The sequence below is a fragment of the Pleurodeles waltl genome, chromosome 3_1 (genome assembly GCF_031143425.1).
Source record: "Pleurodeles waltl isolate 20211129_DDA chromosome 3_1, aPleWal1.hap1.20221129, whole genome shotgun sequence".
NCBI lineage: Eukaryota > Metazoa > Chordata > Amphibia > Caudata > Salamandridae > Pleurodeles > Pleurodeles waltl.
The window spans coordinates 1,343,094,222-1,343,116,587 of NC_090440.1; positions in this window are offsets into that span (position 1 = coordinate 1,343,094,222).

Genomic DNA, 22,366 nt, shown 5'->3' on the forward strand with positions numbered 1-22,366 from the left:
TGTGGAATGAGTGTGGAGTGACTTATAAATTCACTACACCTTACCATCCACAAACTAATGGCTTAGTTGAGAGATTCAACAAGACATTAAAGGGCATGATCATGGGGCTCCCAGAAAAACTCAAAAGGAGATGGGATGTCCTCCTGCCATGTCTGCTTTTCGCTTACAGGGAGGTACCACAGAAGGGAGTAGGGTTCTCACCCTTTGAACTTCTGTTTGGTCATCCTGTAAGGGGACCACTTGCCCTTGTTAAAGAAGGCTGGGAGAGACCTCTCCATGAGCCTAAACAGGACATAGTGGACTATGTACTTGGCCTTCGCTCTAGAATGGCAGAGTACATGGAAAAGGCAACCAAAAACCTTGAGGCCAGCCAACAGCTCCAGAAGTTTTGGTATGACCAAAAGGCTGCACTGGTTGAGTTCCAACCAGGGCAGAAAGTCTGGGTTCTGGAGCCTGTGGCTCCCAGGGCACTCCAGGACAAATGGAGTGGCCCTTACCCAGTGCTAGAAAGGAAGAGTCAGGTCACCTACCTGGTGGACCTGGGCACAAGCAGGAGCCCCAAGAGGGTGATCCATGTGAACCGCCTTAAGCTCTTCCATGACAGGGCTGATGTGAATCTGTTGATGGTAACAGATGAGGATCAGGAGGCAGAGAGTGAACCTCTAACTGATCTTCTGTCATCAGACCCAAAAGATGGCACAGTGGATGGAGTGATCTACTCAGACACCCTCTCTGGCCAACAGCAAGCTGATTGTAGGAGAGTCCTACAACAGTTTCCTGAACTCTTCTCCTTAACCCCTGGTCAGACACACCTGTGTACCCATGATGTGGACACAGGAGACAGCATGCCTGTCAAAAACAAAATCTTTAGACAGTCTGACCATGTTAAGGAAAGCATCAAGGTGGAAGTCCACAAGATGCTGGAATTGGGAGTCATTGAGCGCTCTGACAGCCCCTGGGCTAGCCCAGTGGTCTTAGTCCCCAAACCTCACACCAAAGATGGAAAGAAAGAGATGAGGTTTTGTGTGGACTACAGAGGGCTCAATTCTGTCACCAAGACAGATGCTCATCCAATTCCTAGAGCTGATGAGCTCATAGATAAATTAGGTGCTGCCAAATTCTTAAGTACCTTTGACTTGACAGCAGGGTACTGGCAAATAAAAATGGCACCTGGAGCAAAAGAGAAAACAGCATTCTCCACACCTGATGGGCATTATCAGTTTACTGTTATGCCCTTTGGTTTAAAGAATGCCCCTGCCACCTTCCAAAGGTTGGTGAATCAAGTCCTTGCTGGCTTGGAGTCTTTTAGCACAGCTTATCTTGATGATATTGCTGTCTTTAGCTCCACCTGGCAGGATCACCTGGTCCACCTGAAGAAGGTTTTGAAGGCCCTGCAATCTGCAGGCCTCTCTATCAAGGCATCCAAATGCCAGATAGGGCAGGGAACTGTGGTTTACTTGGGCCACCTTGTAGGTGGAGGCCAAGTTCAGCCACTCCAACCCAAGATCCAGACTATTCTGGACTGGGTAGCTCCAAAAACCCAGACTCAAGTCAGGGCATTCCTTGGCTTGACTGGGTATTACAGGAGGTTTGTGAAGGGATATGGATCCATTGTGACAGCCCTCACTGAACTCACCTCCAAGAAAATGCCCAAGAAAGTGAACTGGACTGTGGAATGCCAACAGGCCTTTGACACCCTGAAACAAGCAATGTGCTCAGCACCAGTTCTAAAAGCTCCAGATTATTCTAAGCAGTTCATTGTGCAGACTGATGCCTCTGAACATGGGATAGGGGCAGTTTTGTCCCAAACAAATGATGATGGCCTTGACCAGCCTGTTGCTTTCATTAGCAGGAGGTTACTCCCCAGGGAGCAGCGTTGGAGTGCCATTGAGAGGGAGGCCTTTGCTGTGGTTTGGTCCCTGAAGAAGCTGAGACCATACCTCTTTGGGACTCACTTCCTAGTTCAAACTGACCACAGACCTCTCAAATGGCTGATGCAAATGAAAGGTGAAAATCCTAAACTGTTGAGGTGGTCCATCTCCCTACAGGGAATGGACTTTATAGTGGAACACAGACCTGGGACTGCCCATGCCAATGCAGATGGCCTTTCCAGGTTCTTCCACTTAGAAAATGAAGACTCTCTTGGGAAAGGTTAGTCTCATCCTCTTTCGTTTGGGGGGGGGTTGTGTAAGGAAATGCCTCCTTGGCATGGTTGCCCCCTGACTTTTTGCCTTTGCTGATGCTATGTTTACAATTGAAAGTGTGCTGAGGCCTGCTAACCAGGCCCCAGCACCAGTGTTCTTTCCCTAACCTGTACTTTTGTATCCACAATTGGCAGACCCTGGCATCCAGATAAGTCCCTTGTAACTGGTACTTCTAGTACCAAGGGCCCTGATGCCAAGGAAGGTCTCTAAGGGCTGCAGCATGTCTTATGCCACCCTGGAGACCTCTCACTCAGCACAGACACACTGCTTGCCAGCTTGTGTGTGCTAGTGAGGACAAAACGAGTAAGTCGACATGGCACTCCCCTCAGGGTGCCATGCCAGCCTCTCACTGCCTATGCAGTATAGGTAAGACACCCCTCTAGCAGGCCTTACAGCCCTAAGGCAGGGTGCACTATACCATAGGTGAGGGTACCAGTGCATGAGCATGGTACCCCTACAGTGTCTAAACAAAACATTAGACATTGTAAGTGCAGGGTAGCCATAAGAGTATATGGTCTGGGAGTCTGTCAAACACGAACTCCACAGCACCATAATGGCTACACTGAAAACTGGGAAGTTTGGTATCAAACTTCTCAGCACAATAAATGCACACTGATGCCAGTGTACATTTTATTGTAAAATACACCACAGAGGGCACCTTAGAGGTGCCCCCTGAAACTTAACCGACTATCTGTGTAGGCTGACTAGTTCCAGCAGCCTGCCACACTAGAGACCTGTTGCTGGCCCCATGGGGAGAGTGCCTTTGTCACTCTGAGGCCAGTAACAAAGCCTGCACTGGGTGGAGATGCTAACACCTCCCCCAGGCAGGAGCTGTGACACCTGGCGGTGAGCCTCAAAGGCTCACCCCTTTGTCACAGCCCAGCAGGGCACTCCAGCTTAGTGGAGTTGCCCGCCCCCTCCGGCCACGGCCCCACTTTTGGCGGCAAGGCTGGAGGGAACAAAGAAAGCAACAAGGAGGAGTCACTGGCCAGTCAGGACAGCCCCTAAGGTGTCCTGAGCTGAAGTGACTCTAACTTTTAGAAATCCTCCATCTTGCAGATGGAGGATTCCCCCAATAGGGTTAGGATTGTGACCCCCTCCGCTTGGGAGGAGGCACAAAGAGGGTGTACCCACCCTCAGGGCTAGTAGCCATTGGCTACTAACCCCCCAGACCTAAACACGCCCTTAAATTTAGTATTTAAGGGCTACCCTGAACCCTAGAAAATTAGATTCCTGCAACTACAAGAAGAAGGACTGCCTAGCTGAAAACCCCTGCAGAGGAAGACCAGAAGACGACAACTGCCTTGGCTCCAGAAACTCACCGGCCTGTCTCCTGCCTTCCAAAGATCCTGCTCCAGCGACGCCTTCCAAAGGGACCAGCGACCTCGACATCCTCTGAGGACTGCCCCTGCTTCGAAAAGACAAGAAACTCCCGAGGACAGCGGACCTGCTCCAAGAAAGGCTGCAACTTTGTTTCCAGCAGCTTTGAAAGAACCCTGCAAGCTCCCCGCAAGAAGCGTGAGACTTGCAACACTGCACCCGGCGACCCCGACTCGGCTGGTGGAGATCCAACACCTCAGGAGGGACCCCAGGACTACTCTAAGACTGTGAGTACCAAAACCTGTCCCCCCTGAGCCCCCACAGCGCCGCCTGCAGAGGGAATCCCGAGGCTTCCCCTGACCGCGACTCTTTGAATCCTAAGTCCCGACGCCTGGGAGAGACCCTGCACCCGCAGCCCCCAGGACCTGAAGGACCGAACTTTCACTGGAGAAGTGACCCCCAGGAGTCCCTCTCCCTTGCCCAAGTGGAGGTTTCCCCGAGGAACCCCCCCCTTGCCTGCCTGCAGCGCTGAAGAGATCCCGAGATCTCTCATAGACTAACATTGCGAACCCGACGCTTGTTTCTACACTGCACCCGGCCGCCCCCGCGCCGCTGAGGGTGAAATTTCTGTGTGGGCTTGTGTCCCCCCCGGTGCCCTACAAAACCCCCCTGGTCTGCCCTCCGAAGACGCGGGTACTTACCTGCAAGCAGACCGGAACCGGGGCACCCCCTTCTCTCCATTCTAGCCTATGCGTTTTGGGCACCACTTTGAACTCTGCACCTGACCGGCCCTGAGCTGCTGGTGTGGTAACTTTGGGGTTGCTCTGAACCCCCAACGGTGGGCTACCTTGGACCAAGAACTGAACCCTGTAAGTGTCTTACTTACCTGGTAAAACTAACAAAAACTTACCTCCCCCAGGAACTGTGAAAATTGCACTGTGTCCACTTTTAAAGTAGCTATTTGTCAATAACTTGAAAAGTATACATGCAATTGAAATGATTCAAAGTTCCTAATGTACTTACCTGCAATACCTTTCAAACAAGATATTACATGTTAAATTTGAACCTGTGGTTCTTAAAATAAACTAAGAAAAGATATTTTTCTATACAAAACCTATTGGCTGGATTTGTCTCTGAGTGTGTGTACCTCATTTATTGTCTATGTGTATGTACAACAAATGCTTAACACTACTCCTTGGATAAGCCTACTGCTCGACCACACTACCACAAAATAGAGCATTAGTATTATCTATTTTTACCACTATTTTACCTCTAAGGGGAACCCTTGGACTCTGTGCATGCTATTCCTTACTTTGAAATAGCACATACAGAGCCAACTTCCTACACCCCCTCAGACCACGCCCGCAACCTCGGCTTCATCTTGGACCCTCTTCTCACCATGACCCAGCAAGTCAACGCCGTGTCCTCCGCCTGCTTCCTCACCCTCTGCATGCTCCGCAAGATCTTCCGCTGGATCCCCGCCGACACTAGAAAAACCGTGACCCACGCCCTTGTCACGAGCCACCTGGACTACGGCAACACCCTCTATGCTGGGACCACCGCTAAACTCCAAAAACGCCTGCAACGTATTCAAAACGCCTCGGCCCGCCTCATCCTCGACGTACCCCGCTACAGCCACATCTCCGCACACCTGAGACACCTGCATTGGCTCCCAGTCAGCAAAAGGATCACCTTCCGACTTCTCACCCACGCACACAAAGCCCTCCACAACAAGGGACCGGAATACCTCAACCGTCGCCTCAGCTTCTACGCCCCCACCCGTCTCCTCCGTTCCTCTGGCCTCGCGCTCGCAGCCGTCCCTCGCATCCACCGCTCCACGGCGGGTGGGAGGTCCTTCTCCTTCCTGGCAGCCAAGACCTGGAACACCCTCCCCACCAGCCTCAGGACCACCCAGGACCACTCTGCATTCCGAAGACTCCTCAAGACCTGGCTTTTCGAGCAGCAGTAACTCCCCCTTCCCCCTAGCGCCTTGAGACCCGCACGGGTGAGTAGCGCGCTTTATAAATGTTAATTATTTGATTTGATTTGATTTGCCTCACGACTCAATTGCCAAATTCCAAAATTTTACAGTTGGTGTCCAGACCCTTGTGCGTTAAAGACAGATGCCTTTCTTCAGGATTGGTCCCAATTTCGAGGTTATGCCTTTCCTCCATTCCTGATGATTGCCAGGGTTTTGTCTCAGGTGCGGAGACAGAAGACAGAGATTGTTCTGGTGACGCCCTTTTGGAGAGCACAGCTTTGGTTCCCATAGCTCTTCATTTAGCTTGTGCCTCTCCTCTTCTAATTCCGCCTCGTCCGAATCTTCTATTGAGTCCGGAGGGCCTTCAACATCCACTGGTCTTGTCAGGGAAGTTGACTCTGCTAGCCTGGTTTATTTCAGGTCTAGATGGAGTACCCCAGATGTTTCGAAGCAAGCTGCGGAATACATTAAGCAGGCCTGGGCCGGTAGTACCCATAAAAGATATGACTCAGCCTGGCGCAGATGTTCTAGTTGGTGTGATGGAAGGGGTGCCAATCCAGTGGAGGCACATATTGGTATGATTGTTAACTTTTTAGCAGAGCTAGCTAGTTCTGGTTTGGCTTATCGGGCGATCAATGACTTTAGATCAGCTATTTCAGCAGGACACTCTCATCTAGAAGGTAAACCTATTGGAGAACATCCGTTAATTTGCAAACTTTTGAGGGGTATACGTCTTTCTAAACCTCCTCAAGCTAAATATTCTGTATTATGGGATGTTAGCATTATTTTAAAATTTTTGGATTCTTGGCCTACCAACAGGTATTTATCTCGCAAGCTGACCATGCTTTTATGTCTTATCTCTTGCAAAAGGGTTTCAGACATCAGAGCTTTGGATCTAGCTGGTAGAACTTTTTCTCCAGATGGAGTCACTTTTTCTGTGACAAGAAGGACTAAAACAAATTACAGGTCAGTTTCCTATCCAGATTATACTGAAAATTTGAAATTATGTGTAGTCCAATGTTTAAAGGATTATGAAGTTGTCACAGAAGAATTTCGAGAGGATGTTAAAGGTCAATTATTAATTTATTTGCAAAAACGTTTTAAACCAGTTACCTCAGCCACTTTGGCCAGGTGGATGAGATGGTTGATGAAGGAAGCAGGTATTGATACCTCTGTGTTTGGGGCTCATTCTGCTAGAGGGGCTATGGCTTCTAAATCTTTTGCCTTGGGTTCCAGGTTAGAAGGCATTTTGAAGGCAGCAGATTGGTCTTCAGAAAATACTTTTCGTAAGTTTTATCACAAACCAGTATTCGACGTAGCTACTGTAGTAATGGAACAGCTTTAAACTAGCATAATCGGAGCCTCCGGTCCTGACATAGAATTAAAAAAATTCTAGCTATCGCATCAAGAATTTTCAATTCTATTAAGGACACGGAGGCGAGGATTATCCCTCCCTTAAACACAATGACTTATTGAATATCAATTATTGTGGATATTTATGATTTATTGTTATTTCTCCCTCCCATTTTATTGTCAATTATAGAAACATCAGTTTATTGAGGCATTTTCAATTTTGTTGGGATATTACCTGCCCGTTTGTTATTACAGGTTCTGATCAGAAGAATTCCTGAAATTCTTATCTTCATGGAAAAGTTTGGTTGTAACGTTTTGCCTCGGTTGATTCTCCGGTGTTGAGCTCTCTAGGAGACGGTTATCCAGTAGGAGAAGATGTTCATGACTCCGGATTTCGAGATGGCGTAAAAAGTTTAGTTTTCAAGTTGATCTTATCTGTTCTGACCAAAGAAAGAGGAAGTGACATCAAAGGTCAAAGGACTTATGGCAGAGGACATGGCTAGTGATTCGACCATGTGATAGGATGTTAGGCATCTTGGGACGTGTAGTTTTTTCTGTTACTTGTATTTGATTGGCTGCTGTTTAAGTCAGTAAAGAAAGAGAAAGCATAATCCTCGCCTACGTGTCCTTAATAGAATTGAAAATTCTTGACACCATTGCTAGAATTTCTTTTATTGCACAGCAAGATTCTGCTGTTTTGCTTTAAAGTAAAAATGTAACATCAAGTAACACGATAATGCAATCAAGCATTTTTAAACAACTTTTGTGAGACTGAGCAGCCTCAATTTTGTCCATTTTCAAACGAAACATCACACACACACTTTTATTTTGACCTTCCTGGTAAAAGAGTCAAACACTGCCCTTGCAAATGCTCAGTCTTTCTACGGGACTTGCCGGGAAACAACCTGTATGATATCTGTATTGACACTGTATCCCCTATCAAATGATGCAGCAGTTTTATCAGTTTATAAACTTTGGTTCTAACAAAAGACATATATGAAGTATACTTCATGGCTTGTATGAGGATAGTAGACATTCTCCCGCCTTCTGCCGAGGATCATTGATTGTAAAAGTCATGTTCCGTGACTTCCTTTTTCAGAATCGGCAATTTTATCAGTAGAAACTCATTACTCACGCAGCTCTTGACCTTGGACTGTGGAACTTGCAACCTGTTTTGAAGAGCATAAGCAGCAAAAATTACCTTCATGAAGTCGGCTGCGTGCCCACTACTCCGGGGATTTTTGCTGATGCTTTCTGAGGTTCAAAAAAGAGAGGAAGACAGTCATTGAAAGGATATGGTCCTCGGCAACGCTGCTTGAATATTTTCTTACAAAAAATAACCGAATTACAATTTCAAAAGAAAATGTAGTATTTGGAGTTCCCTAAAATACTCCAAATTTGACCAGTCTGTGCGCAACTTTCCAAGTTCAAATGTAGATTTGTTTTTCTTTTTGGAAAGGTTCAATCAGGTTTGACCTACAGGGCAGAAGAAGCAAACTAAACAATGGCATTTCTTCAGATGAATGACACCAGTATATGCCACCACCAATAGGCACTAGGGACGACATGCCAGACCCCAGTACATATATTTCTTTTGAATTAAGCTGTGGTGTTATATAGAGGGTCCCTGAGTCCAGCGCATACCTATATTTTAATTAAGTAGTAGTTTAATATTAAGTAGTGGTTTTATATAGACTTCTTCCTTCTATCTACAGGTCCAGCAGCAAAGGAAGTTCTGCAGGCCTCACCAGGCTTAGACCCTGTCTGGCTGTGAATTGCAGCAGGTTCCAATCCTTGCTTCTCTGCTCTATTCTTGTTTGTCCCCTCTTCTGTGGACTTCATCTGTGGCGAGTCAAACACTAAACAAACCATTATCGGAGACCAGTCTTATTTTCTTTTGGACATCAGGCCAGCCAATCAGTGGTGTTAGACCTTTTAATTGTCATGGGAACCATCCAATCCTGGAAAAGCGTGTTCGTGCTGGGATGGCATCATGAGGTGGGCACGATGGTCTGGCTTTCTGTTCTGAGCCAGGTTTAAGCCAGCTCAAGTAGATGTGGAGCAGCTCCAGACTCGTCACAAAGAGATAACCGTCACGAAAATGAAAGTGGTGGGGGTTAATTTCGCTAATGAATCACATCTACTTCAAAGTGAAGAAGCTGGCCACCTCCTCAACCCAGCAGGCTTACCTAGTTGAGGAAATGGAAAACTATTCATCATTCGTGTCCCTGACATGATGACAGTCAAGCACCCGTAAGCGTTGGAGGCTGAAGAGACTTTACACGGGGGAGCTGATAGGCAATATGCCCTCCCTACCCCCACCCTTGGAGGGTCAGAGGCAAACATACTTTTTGCAGGGTTGGTCATAACTTATGTGGGCAGCACAAATTCAGAAATAACTCTTGTCAGTATAGGGTGTCTATCCCGAGTTGCTGATTGCCAGTAAGTGAGAACATACGGCTTGAGATGGGAAATGACCTTTGCAACGTAGGCATTACCACACAACGCCTTTACCGCACATCAGTTACCACGCAAAGCTTTATAGATTATTGCATAGTTAAGAGAAAGAGGTGTGTGTGTGTGTGTGTGTGAGAGAGAGAGAGAGAGAGAGAGAGAGAGAGAGAGAGAGAGAGAGAGAGAGTGATTACCTAGAGGGAGTCACCACTAGGTAGTTATAATTAGGTTTGCTTTTTCATAGAATGATCTTTTTTGGTTTGCTAATAACGTTGGCCCGATTTTTGGGCAGTGATCTGCGCGACGGGTGCAACTGCACCTGCCACACAGAGGCATTGACGGCGAGCCTTTCTGTGGGCCGGCGGGCGGAAACAGGCCTAGCTGTCTCATAAGAAAACCATAGTACAGATTAAAATTCAAATAGTGTATCTCGAGAATGGGACTAGCTAGAAAAAATATTGCGCATAATAGGTATTAAAAATACTGAAGCCATTTTTTTAATATTAAGGAAAAGTAACTTTTAGAAAGTTTTCCTTTCACATCTTGACGTTCCTGTGGGCAAATTTGCATTTGCTCTCAAACCTTTCCCACCCACAGATTAGACCTTGTATAGGTGTGAAAAAGTTGTTAAATGCTTCCCAGTAGCAAACTGTAGCCTGACCTCAAGGCGCAAAGATGATTCCCCTAAATCTCACCAAATATGCAAGATAAAGGCTGTGAGTATCCTTTTTGATATAAGTGTCAACTTAAGCTTGAGTGACAAAGCCTGGGGAATCGGACATTGCAGTGAGGGACTCCAGGTCCCAGAATCTCTGTGGAGGCTCCAGGGGGCAGGTCCAGACTTCAACCCGCGCGCTTTTAAGCGCCTACGGAATCCCACTCTGTGGGAATCGGACGTTGCCGTGAGGGACTCCAGGTCCCAGAATCTCTGTGGAGTCTCCAGAGGGTGGGGCCAGACTTCATCCCGCACGCTTTTAAGTGCCTACGGAACTCCGCATTGCGGGAATCGGACATTACCGTGAGGGACTCCAGGTCCCAGAATCTCTGTGGAGGCTCCAGGGGTTCGGGCCAGACTTCTTCCCACGTGCTTTTAAGCGCCTATGGAACCCTGCGTTGCGGGAATCGGACATTGCCGTGAGGGACTCCAGGTCCCAGAATCTATGTGGAGGCTCCAGGGGGCAGGACCAGACTTCTTCCAGGACGCAAAGCCCAGGCCAAGGGCAGGCCCGTCCTGTGCCCGTCAGCGACCCGAAGAGGCCGGGCCGGGCAACTCCTCTGACAACTGCTATTTGGGGAGCAATGTGGCAAGCCGTTTTGAACAGAGCTTAGCCCCATGCTCATGTTTAGTAAAGCCTCATTTTTAAGACAGTAAAGTGCTAATCCCAGGATTGACATTTGAGCAGCCCTTTATTCTACAGATAGCCTCCTATATCCCTCTATACATACCCCCCTGTGTTTGGTCTTTTGGATTAGTAATATTGGCCTCCTAGTCCTTTTATATAATGGGTAAAAGGAAAAGCACCACACTAGGGGGAGATGGCAAAAGGGTTTCGCATATTCAACGAACTATAACCAGTTATTTATCATCTGTGATTGGGGCCATCGAAACTGAAATTGTGCAGGTTGAAGAAAAGATTTGGGCTGCTCATAAACTCACCCAGAGAATCCCCCTTGAGCCCTTGGTGCATGTACTGCCTAACCAAGGGACTCAGGGCTCTTCTATTAGCATTCTTAACCATGATTCACCCCAACCCGAAGATGGTGTGTCGGGCCCCCAGCCCTTTAATGTATGTGACAAAGCTATTGTGGACCGTTTTGCTGCGGTCCCCCCACCGTCAAAAAAAATAAAAGAGGGAGGCCATTTCAAACATTCTAAGACCTCAAAACTTATCACAAGGATAAGGGAATCACTCATTCATCTTTGGACTCTCCATTAGCCCCAGGTTTACCACCAGATGATTTAGGTTCTGACATCAGGGAAATGAGAGTCACTCAGGATAATCACATACTCAAAATAGACTCCATGCTTTAATCTCTTTTTGTAGCTTTGGAGGAGAAATTAGTAACTCTAATAACTATCAAGTTTGAACAACTCCAGAACACCATGACTGAGTCGATCACCCAAACACTTTCTTCTAAAATGGGTAATTTCCGCACGCAGGAGGCCGTCCCTGAATATAAAGAAGCACCGCAAACTAATCTACCAATTGGCCAGTGTAAGGAAATGCCTCCTTGGCATGGTTACCCCCTGACTTTTTGCCTTTGCTGATGCTAAGTTATGATTTGAAAGTGTGCTGGGACACTGCTAACCAGGCCCCAGCACCAGGGTTCTTTCCCCAAACTGTACCTTTGTCTCCACAAATTGCATAACCCTGGCACTCAGGTAAGTCCCTTGTAACTGGTACCCCTGGTACCAAGGGCCCTGATGCCAGGGAAGGTCTCTAAGGGCTGCAGCATGTCTTATGCCACCCTAGGGACCCCTCACTCAGCACATACACACTGCTTGCCAGCTTGTCGACATGGCACTTCCCTCAGAGTGCAATGCCAACCTCACACTGCCTGTGGCATAGGTAAGTCACCCCTCTAGCAGGCCTTACAGCCCTAAGGCAGGGTGCACTATACCCCAGGTGAGGGCATATGTGCATGAGCACTATGCCCCTACAGTGTCTAAGCAAAACCTTAGACATTGTAAGTGCAGGGTAGCCATAAAGAGTATATGGTCTGGGAGTCTGTCAATTACGAACTCCACAGTTCCATAATGGCTACACTGAAATCTGGGAAGTTTGGTATCAAACGTCTCAGCACAATAAATCCACTGATGCCAGTGTGGGATTTATTGAAAATTACACACAGAGGGCATCTTACAGATGCCCTCTGAATACCAGTCCGACTACTAGTGCTAGGATGACCAGTTTCTGCCAGCCTGCCACAACCAGACAAGTTTGTGGCCACATGGGGTGAGTGCCTTTGTCACTCTGTGGCCAGGAACAAAGCCTGCACTGGGTGGAGGTGCTACTCACCTCCCCCTGCAGGAAATGTAACAGGCTCATGCCTGTTGTTACAGCACCCCAGGGCATCCCAGCTACTGGAGATGCCCGCCCCTCCGAACACAGCCCCACTTTTGGCAGCAAGTCCGGAGGAGATAATGAGAAAAACAAGGAGGAGTCACCTACCAGTCGAGACAGCCCCTTAGGTGCCCTGAGCTGAGGTGACCCCTGCCTTTAGAAATCCTCCATCTTGGTTTTGGAGGATTCCCCCAATAGGAATAGGGAAGTGCCCCCCACCCTCAGGGAGAAGGCACAAATAGGGTGTAGCCACCCTCAAGGGCAGTAGCCATTGGCTACTGCCCCGCAGACCTAAACACATCCCTAAATTTAGTATTTAGGGGCAACCCTGAACCCAGGAAATCAGATTCCTGCAACCTACAACAAGAAGAAGGACTGCTGACCTGAAATGCCCGCAGAGACGACGGAGACGACAACTGACTTGGCCCCAGCCCTACCGGCCTGTCTCCAGACTCAAAGAACATGCACAGCGACGCATCCAGTGGGACCAGTGACCTCTGAGGACTCCGAGGACTGACCTGCACCTGAAGGACCAAGAACCTCCCGAGTACAGCAGCTCTGTCCATAAACAGCAACAATATTGCAACAAAGAAGCAACTTTAAAGAGACTCTCACGTCCCACCAGAAGCGTGATCTTCACACACTGCACCCAACGCCCCCGGCTCGAGTCCAGGACAACCAACACCACAGAGAGGGCTCCCAGGTGACTCCAATGACGTGGACACCCTGAGTTGACCTCCCTGCATAGAGGATTCAGAGGATCCCCCTGACCGCGACTGCCTGGTAACAAAGGAACCCGATGCCTGGACTAAGCACTGCACCCGCAGCCCCCAGGACAGGAAGGAACCACCTACCAGTGCAGGAGTGACCAGCAGGCATGCCTCATCCTAGCCCAGTCGGTGGCTGGCCAGAGAAGCCCCCCTGTGCCCTGCCTGACCGGCCCTGTGTTGCTGGTGCAGTGACTTTGGGGTTGCCTTGAACCCCCAACAGTGGGCTGCCTATGCCCAGGAGACTGACTGTGTAAGTGCTTTACTTACCTGAAAACCGAACCAATACTTACCTCCCCCAGGAACTGTTGATATTTGCAGTGTCCTCTTTTAGAATAGCTTATTGCCATTTTAACCAAAAGTGTGTGTACTACTGTTTTAAATCAAAGTTCTATACTTACCTGTGTGAAGTACCTTGTATTTGGTGTACTTACCTCAAATTTGAATCTTGTAGTTCTAAAATAAATTAAGAAAATATATTTTTCTATGTAAAAACCTATTGGCTTGGAGTTAAGTCTTTGAGTGTGTGTTCCTCATTTATTGCCTCTGTGTGTACAACAAATGCTTAACACTACCCTCTGGTAAGCCTACTGCTCGACCACACTACCACAAAATAGAGCATTAGTATTATCTAATTTTGCCACTATCAACCTTTAAGGGGAACCCTTGGACTCTGTGCACACTATCTCTCACTTTGAGATAGTATGTACATAGCCAACTTCCTACACAATGTTCTTCATGCATTGCTCTTCTGAGAATGCATCATGTTGGATATAGGATTGTTTTCTCCCAAACAAATGCAGACAAGTATAGAAAGTAGCTTTTCCATGGAGTCTCATCTCTTGTCACTTTAACCCTGCTGGCACCTATAGAGTTTTTTGTGTCAAGGTCCATATGTGTGTATCTAGATCTCTACAATGCTCTACTGCATCAAGTCTGTAAAATCACAAAAGCAATGCTAAGATTATGAGGACTGTCTACCCCACAGCAACAATTTTTATCCAGGTGGACATTGTCCTTGGTGACTGTCTCATCACGCAAAGTGATGACATGTATGCCTACAGCGCCTATATTGAGAGTATTCTCAATTACAGTTCTGACGCCATGGATACCCAACGTAAAGCAGGGCTATTCTACAAGGACACACATTCACATTTTGAAGACAAGGAGTTGGACAGCTTTAGTAAATGTTTTGTAAAGACAGCTAGTTTTGCATCCAGAAGTAATCAGTTTGACTTTCTTGACTTATCAGCAGTATCAATATTAAGAAGAAGCTTACTCGCATCAGACGCATTCTGCCTCATCAGTGGTGATGACGAATAATATAAAAATAATGATACTGTCTGATAGTCATCAGCAGCGATGATGAAGAATATAAACCTGTGATACTGTCTGCTAGTTTCTGTTAGAGTGAAAGTGTCACCCACTGATGGACTGTTGCAAGCCGAAGCTTTACAGCTATCAAATGTCAAGTACACAATCAAAAGAGTTGCTCTGAAGATACTTAGCATACCCTCTGACACAGGTTTAACCCAATAACAAAATATATTTTTATTTCAACTACCAAAGCTTATTAAAAAAATATGTGTTTCTAAGACAGCTTTTAGTGGCCTGTATACCTCAAACCTTTCAGTTTCAAAACCTACGACATCACCAACGTGGCACTGTTACACAAAGTGGATATAATTCCTACAAAACTTACACATCCAGCTTTGAAGGGGTTAATTTTGTAAAGAAATATCTAGGATTGGTATCAATAACAGGAAAACATTTGCTGGGCTCTGTAATTGCCGTGTCAAGAGAAGGATTTGTGTAGGGGTACACATTGTTTGCATTTGATCTGAGTCCCGATATGGAAGACAGCGGCCACCATAACTTGATCAAAATAGAAATCAAAAAGCTGAAATACATTTTAAGCAAGTGTTGGCGGTGAATGTGAATATGGTTCTATTCCCTATGTTTGGGAATGTCATCCAAATAAATTGCAACACAAAAGGATGATGGACTAAGTTCTGAAACAGTTCAAACACTTACTCCCAGTCACTGATCTGAGTTAAATCCATCTTTCTTTTGCTCACCGGCACCCCAGTTTGGACCCTGCCATATGCAAATCAGTCTTGATGCTGCTCCCCATGGGAACAGTCCAACCCAAAATGCGAGGTCAGGTCCTCCCTGGACCAGAAACAAACATCCTGGGACCAGTTTCAAGGTATCACCTCTCATCAGCCAGGCTAGCTTGAATCCAGTGGCACAGTGAGCAAGGGACCCACGTTTGGGCATACCCTGGCTACTTAGGTCAACATTGGCAACACAAAAGGATGATGGACGGAGTGCTGAAACTTCTCCAGTATTGGATCTTTCATAGCAGTAAGTGTATTACACTAAGCCTCAATGGCCTATACAGGCACTGTTATAGCCTATCCATGTTCTTTTATAAAAAAAAAAAAGAACCAAATCTGAAATACAAACAATCAGGGGACAGCACCCTCTAGAACACTCACAACAGAGGCTGTTTCCCTCAGATTTTCTACCACACGTCATGTGAAGGGAGCCTCCCTGAGCTCTGCTCAGCTTCTATACTCTACAGCTGCTCTGACAAGAAAACTTATCTTAGATATATCAAAATTTGACTGGACAGGGTGTTCCACCAAAATAAAAAGGACTCTTCAGGATTTGTGACAATTGTGGGAGAAAAAAACTTCATATTGATGACTCATACAAGAAGTGTATATACTGCCTGCATCCAGACCATAAGGTGAGAAACTGCAAAATCTGTCGCACCTTTACTCATAAAACCCTTAAAGACAGAGAAGGAAGACTTTTATTATGGCTACAGAAACAAAAAGCTATGGAATGCCCTTCTTCTGATGAGAGCGAGGCATCAACACAGATTTCTCATTCTCTTAAAAGGCCTAAAAGTAAAGGAGAACTTTCTTCAGAGCCTCCTAAGAAGGTATTAAAAAATCTAAACACATTTCATTAGAACTACAGAAAGGCAAGGAAAGGTATGCCTCATCATCACAAACTCAGCCAAAGAGCTTAAAAAAGGTTCACTCAGAACCTACAACACCAGCAGTGAAAAAAGCATCCCCAAAAAAGTGCTTCACTGTCCCTATCACCGATGACAAAACTAAAGCCAGAGTCTGACAAGAAAGGCTCATCGACAACCACTTCCTCCATCACAACCACAACTGTCACGTCGATGTTTACCACAGCAGTGTCCCCTATAATCGTAATGTTGTCACCACTCTCATCGACGACAATTGTAACAGCTAGAATCTATTAAAAGACACCATCGACGGCTATTCAGTCAACAACTACACATGCGTCGATGAGGAAATCGGCGATGACGGAACCGTTGACGAGAGACCGATTGACGAAGACCAGTCGACGAGATATCTGTTGATTAGAGATCCGTTGAAGAGAGACCCATCGCCAAGAGACCTGTTGATGACACACCTGTCGATGAGAGACCCATCAACAAGAGGCTCGTCGATGATGGACACAGCGATGAGGGACAGAATTACAAGAGAATCATCGATAAGCAATCCATTGATGGTGGACCCGTCGACAACCACCACTGTAACATCAAAATTCCTCCCATTATCGTTGATAACTGTGAGGAAAAAATGCTCTACAGTTGTACCGATGCATACTTCCCTAAGTAAAGAATTACCATACCCTCCTCAAAACCTTTTTGATGACGACAATGATGGTCTTTCTCAGGATTATGGACTGTTTGGAGTGGCCAACAGTCCATCACAACTCAACGTCAAATGTCAATATCTTGATGATGATGATGATCAATAAAGAGACAACTATTACTCAGCAAGAGACCAAGTGGATCCCGGATACGGTGATAGAAACACCTTCATTCCTATGCCAAGGTCATTGGTGACAGGTCTTCAGAGCATGTTGGATGACTACTATAGAAGGTCTCTACCCTCAGTAATGGCAACACCGATCCCACAACTATATGACCTACAAACAGGATGGGGGACCCCTCTCCCTAGCCATCCAGGAACACCGTTCAGACCAGTTGTAAACATCGCTTTTGGGTAACCACCTCAGGATCACCCTCGGACCACAGATGAAGAAAGGGAGGAAGGAGAAATACCAGATACCACACCTAATGAGTGCGACTAATACCTAATTCCTACTCCATCACCACCTTTTGCAGGACCAGTAGACTTTCGCCCTGAGGATATAAGTGGGTTCCATAACTTAATGGACAGAGCAGCTAAACGCTTCAAATTGCCCATCCTGTCTAGGGAGACAGATTGTTTCCTAAACGACTTTAAAGAGCCATCAATGAAAGCAGTTAGAACCATACCTATAGTAGACTTTATATGGCAAGAAGGACTGAAAGGCAATGAAAAATCTGGCTACAATACCTTCTCAAATCCCACGTTTGGAGAAAAAATATAAAGCCCCAGAAGACTCTCCAACTAGCTTAATTGGGCAGCTGAAGACGTATTCTGTGGTCTCTCAGGCGGCACAACACCGCTCAAAGAATCCTTCAGCACCAATATCCTCTCCGCCAGATAGAGAAGGACGCCGTATGGATACCATAGGCAAAATGTTCTCCTCCTTTGCAGCTATAGCAGTCAAGGCTTTAATTTGTTATCCATTCTTGGTAGATACGATAGGCAAATGTGGTCAGATATATTCTCATACATTGACCTCTTACCCGAGGATGCCAAACTGGAGGCAAACGAGGGGTAACAAAATGCAGCTGAAATAATTGATTGTGGGATCGATATTTCCCTGACTGGATTTAGACAGCTGGTGGGGGCAGCAGCATTGTGCAGGCAAGGCTGGCTGAAATCTACCTCTTTTAGACAGGAGGTACAAAGCAAGATACTGGATATGGCATATGATGTGGAATGCCTCTACGGCAAACATGTTGATGAGGCTCTGCAGTCTATTGTCGCGTAGGCTCTCATTATTCTAATGAGGCTACTGGATTTTGAGCAGCAGAATCACCTTCGGCGTGGGAGACTGAGTCTTACCCACTGTGGGTGGCACCTGTTGCTCCAATCTGGGTTTTGCTCCGGCCAACTAGCAGTGCCTCATCCCTACCAAAGGATAGTGATGATTGGGCAGCCGAGCGCATAACATACTAGGCTTCTCAGGGAAGTCGTGGTCACTCAGGTCACATCCGGTTCTCTCATTTACAATTCAGTCTCATATATAAATGACAAACAGAGGCAGTATATGTTTCAATAATGAGTTTAATAAAACAACTGCATCTTAGATAGCGAAGCGTGAGCTGCAATAACCAGGATGACACAACATGACAGTATTGAAATTGTGACGAGAAGAGTGAAGCATAGAAACAATGCTATCATATTGTCACTATAATCAAGGGACTATTTCCTACCTAGGTTGTAATTTGAGCACAGCATGTTAAGCTCTAATTCTGCCTTTCAGGTTCCCCTGGGAAGACATCAACCCCCATACCTAAGCAAAGGCCTGTGGTTTGCGTTAGCATCTGTAGCAGGGTTGATGATTCCCTGACTCCTTACAGTACCCCAGGGAACGAGGAACAGTTTCCCAGGGGCACCTTTCGATCATTGGATGTGACGTCATCCAACGTCGACCCAAAGTGAGAAGTGAAAACAGAAGAGGATGAGGCGCGTACTCTCTGGGAGTTGTGAAGGAAGAGAGGATGGCAGCGTTGGAGGAAGAGGAGAAGGCGAAGGGCGGAAGAGCTACGGAAGACGGGACGGAGGCATCAGCATCCGAGACGCTACGACACGAGACGACTGCCCGGGAAGCCCAGACCGCCACTGAAACCAGCCACGTCCCAGGAGGGATGTGGCTTACACAGGTACCTGCCTGTTTACTAAGCTGTTTCCATGCAGTACTTCCAGTGACACACAGGTAAGAGACTGCCACTGCTCATCTCATATCTGACTACTGTAGGACATTGTGTAAGTCAGCCTCTTAACCTCTGTGTATGGACACCGACAGTTCACTTTGGCTTTCCATTTCACAGATCTGGGTACCTCATTCTGCCTTCTGCTATATTTACTGCTGCCCAACAACTGTCATACATTGGTATGTGCAAATTAACATTTACATTGATATTTGTGGATTAAGTTGTACTTATACATTTGTGAAAGTACAGACTGACTCCAGATTGGCTTGTGATTCAAGGGTGTTTATTTATGGGCTAATGTGTATAGGGGTATGTGGAAGGGGCTGGAGTAATGGTGGAAGAAGGTCCATAGTAGAGTCCAGTCTCTCTGTATCACAGGTGCATTGTCCAATGGGGCATAGGAAGAGGCGCAATGTCAGTTCAAGGTGGACAGGGTGACATAGTGGGACACAAGGGTGGCAATCAGGAGAGTCTTATTTCCTGGCGGGGTCTTGGCAATGTTCTCTGTCTTCTGCCTGGATCACAGGGACCGTTTGCGGGGTGGTTCTCCTTCTGCAGGGGGTGGGGTGCTGGTGGCCTGTTGGTCCTGTGGTGGGACCTCCTGTCCACTAGCGCCGGCGAACGTGGAGGGCTGTTCATCGTTTGGGCTGTTGTCAGGGGCCCGGTGGTATGCCGCGATCTCCCTCATGGTGTTGGCCATGTTTGCCAGCACCCCTGCAATGGTGACCAACGTGGTGTTAATGGACTTCAAGTCCTCCCTGATCCCCAGGTACTGTCCCTCCTGCAGCCACTGGGTCTCCTGAAACTTGGCCAGTACCGTGCCCATGGTCTCCTGGGAATGGTGGTATGCTCCCATGATGTTTGATAGTGCCTCGTGGAGGGTCGGTTCCCTGGGCCTGTCCTCCCCCTGTCGCACAGCAGCCCTCCCAGCTTCCCTGCTATCCTGTGCCTCTGTCCCCTGAACCGTGTGCCCACTGCCACTGACCCCAGGTCCCTGATTTGCTTGGGTTAGTGGGTTTGCCTGGGGTCCCTGTAGTGGTGGACACACTGCTGACTGGCGTGTCCTGGGGACAGTGGCATGAGCCCGCTGGGTGGGTGCTGTGGTAGTGTTTCCTGCGGGGGGAGTTTCTGTGGTGGGTTGGGACTGTGGCAGGGGAACCGACTGTCCAGAGGTCCCTGATGGGCCGGGCTGGTCATCTTGATCCAGGCGTGCAGAGCTGCTGTCGTCACTGTGGCCCTCTTCTTTGGGGGACTGGATATGGCTGGCACCTCCTGTTTGGTGACGTTGTGTAGGGGTCCTGTTGGGGTGTAAATGCATTGGTATTGTATCTGTGTGTGTGCCATCTTCTGCAATGGGTGTGTTTCCCTCTATTACTGTGCTTGCAATATCGCCTTGGCCCTTGTGTGAGTAGTGATTGTGTGCCCTGGGTGAGTCTCTCCCTTCGACATGCTTTGGTGATGGGTGTCCATGCAGGTCTGTGATGGGTGCCCATGCATTGGTATAACATGCAGGGCTTGGTATTGGGATGGGTGGGTTGTGATAGTGGGGCATATGTGAGGTGGTGGGTGATGGGTGTGAGGGTAGCGGTAGGTGTTTGTGGTGGCATGCAGGTAGGGTGGGGGATTTGCCTTACCAGAGTCCAGTCCTCCTGCTACTCTTGTGAGGCCCTCAGGATGCATTATTGCCAAGACTTGTTCCTCCCATGTTATTAGTTGTGGAGGAGGAGGTGGGGGTCCACCGCCAGTCCTCTGTACGGCTACCTGGTGTCTGGATACCACGGAACGTACCTTCCCTCGTAGGTCGTTCCACCTCTTCCTGATGTCATCCCGTATTCTTGGATGCTGTCCCACTGCGTTGACCCTGTCGACAATTCTCAGCCATAGCTCCATCTTCCTAGCAATGGATGTCTGCTGTACTGTCCCGTAGGCTCTGATTATTCTAATGAGACTACTGGATTTGGAGAGGCAAGACCACCCACAATGTCGGAGACTCAGTCTGACCCACTGCGGGTGACACCTGTTGCTCTAAATCCGGGTTTTGCTCCGGCTAACTAGCAGTGCCTCATCTCCACCAAGAGATAGAGCTGATTGGGCAGCCGAGCGCATGACATATTATACTTCTCAGGGAAGTCGTGGTCAGTCAGCTCGCATCCGGTTCTCTCATTCACAATTCAGTCTCATATGTAAATGACAATAAGAAGCAGTATGAGTTTTAAAGACTGGTTTAATAAAACAACTGCATGTTAGATAGCAAAGCGTGAGCTGCAATAACCAGGACGACACAACATGACAATATTAAAATGGTGACGAGGAGAGTGAAGCATAAGAATAACGCTGTCATATTATCACTAGAATCTATGGACTATTTCCTATCTAAGTCATAATCTGAGCACAGCATGTTAAGCTCTAATTCTGCCTTTCAGGTTCCCCCAGGAGGACATCAACCCGCATACCTCAGCAAAGGCCTGTAGTCTGCGTTAGCTGCAGCAAAGCATTCAGCAATCAGCATACAGTTGTGGTTCCCTGGCTGGATTCTCCCTCTTAACGTGTAATGGGACTAGGAAGTGTTTTTATAATAACACAGCTGATGTTCTAAGAAAATGTCCCTACGTAAGGATGTGTATTTTCTATGAATGTTGGAGACTAAACTTCTACCACATTCACCGACAATGTACCAAACTGTAGCCTTGACTGAAGGACAAAGTGATCAAGAATGTCTTGTTTGAGAACACAGTGCTGGGCTAAGCAAAACAGTTAGATAGATGAAAATAAAACAAGACCATAAAACTGGTTATTGTAAAAATAACCATGAGAAGCCAAATAAAATATATCTAGGTCAAAGTACACAGTGGCGTAGTGTGTTAAACTAAAGTGCATGGAGCTATAAAAAATGGCTACACGACAGTACCTGTGATCCGAATAGCTGTCGCTCTACCCGGATGATTTCCTCTACCATGACCCTGAGCTCCTCCTCAGAAAACCTGGGGTGTCTTTGAGGTGCCATGATGTTGTGTGAGTTATGTGTGAGGTGATGTTGGGGTGATGTTTTGGGGTGTGTGGTGTTTTGTGCGTGGATGGTGTATGAGTGATGGTGTTGTGTGCCTCTGGATGCTGGTGTGGTCTTTGCTTTTCTGTCTCTCTGCTTCTTCAAACAATTTCGTTGTAAGGGGTTGTGGGTAATGTGGGTGGGTGTTTTATATTGGATTGGGTGTGTAGGTGTGGTGTGTTTATGTGTGTCAGGTGTGTGTATTTTGAAATGTCCAATGTGGTTGTGTTTTGTAAGTGTGTGTGTATTTTGAGCATGGCGGTGTGTACCGCCAATGGTTTACCGTGGTTGA